General features: G+C 44.8%; 1 protein-coding gene across 1 annotated transcript in view; it reads right to left on the reverse strand.

Moving 5' to 3' along the window:
* LOC138514032 (decorin-like) overlaps positions 1-7,681 on the reverse strand; it is a 114,408-nt gene extending 106,727 nt beyond the window's left edge. The window contains exons 1-2 of the mRNA XM_069629269.1: positions 7,617-7,681; positions 7,451-7,526 (exon numbers count right to left, since the gene is read on the reverse strand). The gene's annotated coding sequence lies outside the window, so the exon portion shown is untranslated. The remainder of the gene's footprint in view (positions 1-7,450; positions 7,527-7,616) is intronic.
* Positions 7,682-8,168: the final 487 nt, after the last annotated feature.

Here is an 8,168-nt window from a genome sequence, read left to right on the forward strand (position 1 = left end):
ATATGTTGCAAACTAGAAATTGCGACATGTACAGCACCAATAATGGTCCCTATACCACAGAGAGTCCTTGAAACAAGGTATCCATTAAGAAAACCCTATATGATGAACCCGCAGAGAAATTAGAGTCTTTTAAAGGAGGTTCTGGAAGTAGTGTGAAGATGAATGAAAGAGAAGACTGGTAACGTCTAATGAAACAGAAATGAAGCACCCAGAAGAGATGCCAATGAAGAGAGTATATAGACCTTATAGAATCTGATGGCGAAGTAAATAATTGAACATTTCATGTGCAGAATAAAGATTGTATGTGCGGAAAGCACTGAAGAAAATGCAAAGTCGTTTTATAACTGTGCAGATGCTGAAACACAAGTAGACTAAGTAATCATAAGGCTGGCTAGTGAATAGACTGCAGGCGGTGCCGCCAATATATATATATATATATATGTGTATAGAATCTGGATGTTCCACAACGGATTTTAGCAAACTAAGACCCCATGAACAGAAGGGCTGAAAGTGTGGCACAGTAGACGAAAACAGCTGATGACGCTGATGACGAGGGAAGATTTGAGAAAGGTTGTCTGGCCTAGTGTCAAGAGTTGGGGCAGCCAAGAAACTGGTTATCTGTTCGAGAAGATACAATGAACGTGAGAAGCGAGGTGAGCTCCTGTTGAGGTGCAATGGAAAAACAGTATAGGTGCCAGCTTTTATTCATTTAATAGTGTTAAATGCAAAGAAGGAGATCAAGACATGGTTTCCTGTCACATGGTCAAGATGAAAATAGACTTTGGGCAAGCTACACCGAGACTCGAAGATAAGACCATGCTCACACTGCCTTCTATTCTCAGGCACAGTGATACTTGCAAGGCCGAGTTCAAAGTCTAATTTGCTTGGCAGACAGCAGGAGTGAAGATGGATGATGGGCTAATTGGATGAGGAGGCATGGTCAAGTCCAACCGTCCAGCACCTGTGGTACCAGCTTGCGTGTGCTAGCTGCAGAGCGTGCATGGCGGAAGGAACCATCTCCAGCACACCTGGCCAAGTATAAATGTGCTTTTAAAAAATGTAAGGCTGCAGTCATTCTTGCCAAATCATCTTAGTACAACAAACAAATTGTTGAAGCCAAATCCAGCTCTAAAGAGCTTTTCTCTATCCTTTGGGATTTTAACTCCAATACAAGGACTAACGTCAAGGCACCACAAGATGCTACATGGTGTCAAACGATACATGACACTTTTTCTGCAGAAATCGCCTCTCATCTGGAGGCCAATGCCTCATCACAGACCAATATCATGCAGGCTGCCTCTGTTGCTGTATCATCACAAGTATCCAGCTCTTCCAACACCACTTCTTCCCCTCAACATCTTAGCTCTAAGACTACCTTACCAACATTGGTACAGTCGATACCAGACTCATCCGACGCTACTCCAGAAGTCCCAGTCCACAATTAGTCTTTTTCTTTCACTCCCTGCACAGTGGCTGCAGTAACTAAAATGATTCTCGACATGAAGCTAACATCATGCAAGGGGGATTTTTATTTGTATTTGTTTGTATTTGTTTGTTATTTGTATCGTGCACCTAACCCTGAGGTAACTGGGCTCTGGAGAGGTTAACATGTTTACAGGCATAAAATAGGTTACATACACAAGCACACATAAACAGGTACATCAATATGTTGGTCGACCAACGTTACAGATAGGTCTAGGAGACAAATGGTACAGAGAGGGCATGGCAAGTCGAACAGTGACAGCAGGATACAGGTCCAGAGGAAGCTATCGGCCTATATATTGGACTTGTCAGTGACCCAGGATTTTACTCTAGTTTTGAATACACTCAAGGATGCTTCCATTCTAATGGAAGAGGGAAGGGCAATCCAAGATTTAGCCGCTTGGACAGGGAAGTTAGCTCCACCTGCCATTTTTTGGTTGAATCTGGGAACTAGGAGGAGGTGTGCTTGGGAGGATCTGGTGGGTCGGGTTGGTTGGTATTTGGAGAAATTGTCTGATAATTATTTGGGGGCAGTGTTAGATTTGTGGGTAATTGCCAGAGCGCAGAGTGAGATTCTATCACGCACTGGGAGCCAGTTGGATTGCTGCCTAAGATTGGACATGTGGCTGGATCTGGGAATGTTTAATGCTGATATTAAGGAGTTGTTCTGTAAGACTTGAAGTCTATTGTGGTTCTGTGCAGAGGAGCCTAGGAATAGTGTGTTGCAATAATCTATTTTAGAGAGTGCTAACGCTCTCGCTAGTGTCATGCAGCCTATGGGGATAGGTAGAGTTTGCAAGCATCGATAAGCTTGTTGGTGTCGGCTGCCGAAGATGTGATAAAGCTCACATGTTTCTTTAGGGACAAGGTGGAGTCGAGATATGCTTCAAGAGTTTTTATCTCCTTTGCAACTTTGATCTGGTTCCCGTCGATGTTAAAGGACATATACTGCTGGTCAAACTTGTTGCGTGCCGACAATCAGAAGCTTGTTTTTTTTTCATCATTAAGGCAGAGGCTGTGGTCAGCCATCCATGCCTGAATTTCCAAGTAGATGTCATTAATTAGTTTAGAGTCTGCTTCATAGCAGCCATATAGCGTGATGAGAACCTGGGTGTCATTCGCGTAGTTCGTGTAGATGACACCCATGTTGTTGAGGCGGTCGAATAGGAGATTTGTAAAAATATTGTATAGCGTTGGCAAGACGCAAGAGCCTTGGGGGACTCCACAGTAGATTGGAATCGGGCCTGCTGAGGCGGTGGGTGAGAAGACTCTAGTAGTGCGGTTGGATAAGAAGGACTTAATGCAATTGGATGCATTGGAAGAGAGGACCGCTGCTGTGGTTAGGTGTTAAGTAAGGATCTGGTGGTCTACCAGATCAAAAGCGGCTGAAAGATTTAGCAATAGGAGCATGGCCAATTTGCCTTTGTCTTTCGCCTCTTCCAACTGTGTTTTCAGATCCAGAAGAGCTGTCTCTGTGCCATGTCTAGGCCGGAATCCGGATTGCCAGAGACAGAGTAAATTGTTTTCCTCCAGATGTTTCTGGATTTGCAGATATGTCCAGAATTTTCAGAAGGAAGGGGACGGTTGTGATTGTCCTGTAGTTTGTTGGGATATTGGGGTCTAGGGTGTTTTTTTTTTTTTTTAAAGGGGGCATGACCCAGGCCTCTTTGAGGTTGTTGGGGACGAGGCTGGCCTTGAAGGATGAATTGAAAACTGAAGCGATGAAAGGGGCAACTCTTTCGCACCTTCCTTGATGGTAAGGAGCCGGGCATGTGTCTCCTTGACATCTAGAGGGCTTTAGACCTCTAATGATATCCTCCACATCTTTAGGAGTGACCGGAGAGAATGTGAATTGCGGGCAGTGTGGGAGTTGATGCACAGTGGAGTGCGTGGGTGTGTTTGAAAGGCTAACCTTTTTGGCTTCTCTTTTAGTTTGGAGGGAGGTTATTTTGTCTGCTAAGTCTTGTTCTATATTGGTACACCAAGCTGCGTCCTTAGTACAGGCCTCTGTAGGCGGAGCTGGAGATTCCAGTTCCCTTAGGATGCTGAAAAATTCTTTAGTTCTCAATCTAGCGTTAAGGATTTTGTTGTTATAGGTTTCTTTTTTGGTAGTGAGAATGGCTGTTTTGTAGGAAGCGGCTGCTGTGGTGAACAGTGCTTTGTTATGGATATTGGGGGTTTACACCAGGTAGATTCTGTCACTCTTTTTTTATTCCTCAGGATTTTTAGCTCTGGAGTGAACCAGTTGTTGAGGTGGGTGGTCGGTTTAGCCTTTTTTAGTTTGAGTAGTGTGACAGTGTTTAGGGCTGACTCCAAGGTGTTGTTATAGATGTCCACTAGGTTTGAGGGGTCTAGGTTGTTGTGATTGGAGACGTCCAGAATGTCATTAATTAGCGGGCATAGATTGTGTAGTGTTATGTTGCGAGAGTTCCTTGAGAGAGACGGGGGGTGATAATAGGGCTTGGGGAGAGGTCCCTTGGATGGCAAATGATATGTAGTGGTGATCTAACCAAGCATTGGGTTTGTTCTGAAGAATAGTAATTAAGCATTTGAGATCAGACAGCCAATCTAACGTATATCCCTTGACGTGTGTGGGTTCTGTGATCCGGAGTTTAAAGCCGAGCTGGGAGATAGAATTTTCGAGGGCTTGTGCATTAGTGTCATTAGGGTCATGGAACCCCAGGTTGAGGTATTCAAGAAGTACAATTTTGGAGCCAGGTTTTACATTGGATGTTAAGAGGCCTGTGATGTCTTCCTTGAAGGAGGAGATGGGACCTGGGGGGCAGTAGATAAGATGAACGAGGATGGTTTTGGTGACTGTTGGAGTTTAACTGAGAGGTGTTCAGCAGATGGTAGGCTCGATAGAGTGGTATCTCTAAGGCCCAGGTAAGTTTTTGCTGTAAAGGCGAGACCTCCGCCTCTGCCTGAGTTTCTGTCAACTCTAGTGATGGTATAACCCTCTGGGAGGGCTAAGGAGAGTGCGAGCCTGCAGCTTGGTGCAGCCAAGTTTCTGTAACAACGAGAAAGTCCAGGCCGTTTTCAGAGAGGAGGTCTGCAATATCAAGTGTGTGGGCAACTAAGGACCATGCATTGATCAGTGCACCTTAAATGGAGGGTGTCTTTGCTGTGGGAGGAGATTCAAGTGGGTTTTGTGAGGTAGTGCATGGTGATTCCATAGTGGGGGTGGTAGTGTGAGTGGGTGGTTTGAGTATCTCTGCAGGTACTGCCGAATGAGTGGTAGACGAGGGCTTATTTACTTTGGAGGTAAGTGAGCGGGTATCCCAACTAGTGTAGGAAGTAAGGGTGCTGAATCTAGATGCTAGTCTCTTGTTCCTCATAACTGTGGGGCACAGTATCAATGGTGTAGGGGGAGTGGTGAAGCATTGGATCCAGTCTAAGGGGCTTAGTTTGGTCAAGGAGGTGTCCCTGGGGTAGTAGACACTGACAGGTGTGACGTTCTTAACAGACTGGAGTGGTGGGAGGAAGTTGGTGGGCGAAATGGTATGGACTAAGGGAAGGATAGAGGCCATAGTGAAGGTGAGTCTATGGAAGGCTGCCATGAGGGCGGCAGTCAGAGTGACTAGTTAGAGCACCGGTAAGTGAAAGGCAGGATAGATATAACACGGCCTGATGCACGGGTGGGACAACAGGTAAAAATGCAAGTTAGCTAGGAAAGGCTAAGTTGAATTACAACCGAGGGTAGAAGAAGCACAGTTACTAGGATAGGCTAGTTCAATTTTACTGTAAAAGGCATCACAAACCGGGAATAGTCTAGCTTGAAACTTGTAGCTACTGTAACTACTACAACGGGGATGTAACATCATCATTTGCTAGGCAATTGAGTAGGAATCTATTTTAGCCATTCGACTATGCATGCACCAAGACGGTGCATTCAGTCTGTGTTTAGCAATGCACATGAGCGTGCGCCAAGACAGTGCATATAAGCTAGATTAGGCAATATAGTTGAACGCCAGGACAGTGCAAACAAACAATATTTAGCAGTGCAATTGAGCACCAAGACAGCGTATGCAAGTGGACAGGGAGTGTGCAAACAATACACTGGTGATAGTCATTAGGAAAGAGGGATCTTGTTATACACTTGGCGAGATGTTGCAGCGGAAATGTAGAGCGTCTACAATGCTATATAGTATGAGGTCACATTTCCGAGTTAACGGCTTGGGACTTAGCTGAAAGAGCAGACAACACGAGTTAGGGGGCTTCTTACCCAGGTGGAGAAGGTTATTCCCTTTGACCCTCCTAGCACCGACATGCACAGACAGGGGTTGGCCTTGTTCACTAGGCCTTAGTCAGGTAGGGTGGCTTTTGCCTCCGGTCGCCTGGTATTGGATAAATACTTTTCTGTGATGGTTGCTAGGCAACCAGAATAAACAAAATGTTGGTGAGTCATGTGGCGGCCATCTTAGGGAGCGGGTCGCTTCGTGTGGGCTCGGCATGGCAGTAGGGCTGAAAAGATACTCACAGCTACATCAGAGTGGGTTGTGCAGGCCAATTCGTACAAATCAGGCACCACAATACACGATGCAGCGCACCTCTGTGTGGATGTTAACACGGAGGGAGCGCGCGTCATGCTGAGCCTGCAACGCAGATGCTGCTCTGTAGACATGCTGTTCCTGGGGCCCTCCCTGCTCCTGCAGCAGGGTGAGGTTAAGAGGGGCTCATGCCCAGGCGGGGGGACAAACAGAAATGCTTGTGATGCTTGTCCAGCCAAACTCTTGGTTAAGTGCCTTGATAATATTGGTCCCTGGGTGACTAAGTTGATTAATCAGTCTTTTCTTGAGGGTCGGTACCTACTGATCTTAAAGAAGCTTGGATTACACTGCTTCTTAAGAAGGACAACCTTGATCCGCTTCTAGCTAAACATTATCGCCCTACCACAATCATTCCATTCCTGCTTAAGGTGATGGATCGGGTAGTCTACCTTCAACTACAAGGATTTATTGAGGATAATTCCATCTTGGGGCCACGCCAATCAGGCTATCGTGCCCGGCATGGCACAGAGACAGCCATGCTGGATCTAAAGTCCAACTTGGCAGCCATAATCGATCGCGGTCATCCAGCACGCCACATGCTGCTGGATCTTTCACCCACGTTCGATTTGGTCGACCACAAACTACTGGCAGCCAGACTTCAATCCTTGGTAGGCTGCACTGACCTAACTACACAATGGTTGGTCTTTTTTCTTGGCCTTCGTAATGCTCGTGTTGCAATACACAGTGCTACATCTGTCCCTACTCTTATCACACAGGGTGTTCCTCAGGGTGCCTCACTATTTCCAAGTGAAGTAGGGAGGTGGGCACCACCTTGTATTGGTATCTCCAAATTCTTCTCATTCCTTAATTGAATCAATTAAAAAAATTCTATTTTAGCCTGGTGCTGCCAGATAATAAGTTCCTATGACACATGGATCTAAAAAAAATCACACTAAACAAGAAAAAATGGGATGAAAACATCCCATTATATCTGGAGCTCTCAGTTGGCTCAACACGAGCATAACAAGTTTTTTGGTTTTGTGTACATTTTTTCTCATATATCATTCCATTTCCATCATCTCGTTTACTTTAGAGAACTGTCAAGAAACATATGAGGTCGTCCCAAAATCATAGGCAAGAATTTCTGTGTAAAATCCAGGAGATGTTTATTCACATTCCTGTTGTTTAAATTCAGGCAGTCATTTAAGCAAAAAAGGTCTGTGATTTTCAAAACAAAGCCAATGCATTTTGGTGTGTATCACACCATCTTCAGGGCTACAACGACCTTTTTAGACAAATACATTTAACATCACATGTCAGGAAATTATAATATAATATTGCAATACATACCCATTCCAGAAGTCCACCCAATCATCACAAAAGGAGAAAAAAGAGTCATAATCACCATTTAGCAATTATTCAATTTTTGTGTCGTACAAAATATCTCCAAACTTAACCGTGCATTAAAAGAAACATACCTTTCTAGGTTTGTGAGTCACTTAGACTGCCAAATATAACTTTAGATCGCATTACGTGGGTGCCAAAGGTTCGTGCCTAAAAAAATGTGAGTTTGGAACAGTAATCAGATCATGAATGCATGCAGTGAATACAATTCAGAGCTGCATAACTTCCCGTTGATCTTACCTTCATTTGCGATCAGTGCCGGCAAAGAAAGTAACACGGCGAGCACGCGCGGCTGAGGATTGTTTGTATACGTTGCCATAGGAACAAAAATGGCGTCGCGCTATGGCTCAGAGGAGCTGCAGCACGTACGCCTTACGTCCCACCCCTCTTGTCTGGGGGGCGGGGCAGACCCCATGGCAACCCTACATGTATTGAATACAATACAATAGTAGCATGAAGACCAAACAGGTGATGCAACTTATGTAATTTCGTAAACATACAGAAATAGGGGCTGAACCCATAAGTTGTCTCACAAATGGAGGAAAGGGATGCACTTGATGTATTGCTTACATGCGTCATAATTCATATTTATCTCTATGAACAAATTGTATATATTCCAGTACATCTAGGAACATCACATTTCCACCACCTTATTAGAGTTGGTTCACATAGTTTTCCACAACGCATAATGAGTCATATGCACTACGATGAGCTGTAAATAGATGCCTGTAACTATGTCTCGTGAATCCTATGATATTGCTACCCGAGCTAACACAGTGCAATGCGCACAGT

This window comes from Ambystoma mexicanum, chromosome 12 (genome assembly GCF_040938575.1).
Source record: "Ambystoma mexicanum isolate Mex_15411 chromosome 12, UKY_AmexF1_1, whole genome shotgun sequence".
Taxonomy (NCBI): domain Eukaryota; kingdom Metazoa; phylum Chordata; class Amphibia; order Caudata; family Ambystomatidae; genus Ambystoma; species Ambystoma mexicanum.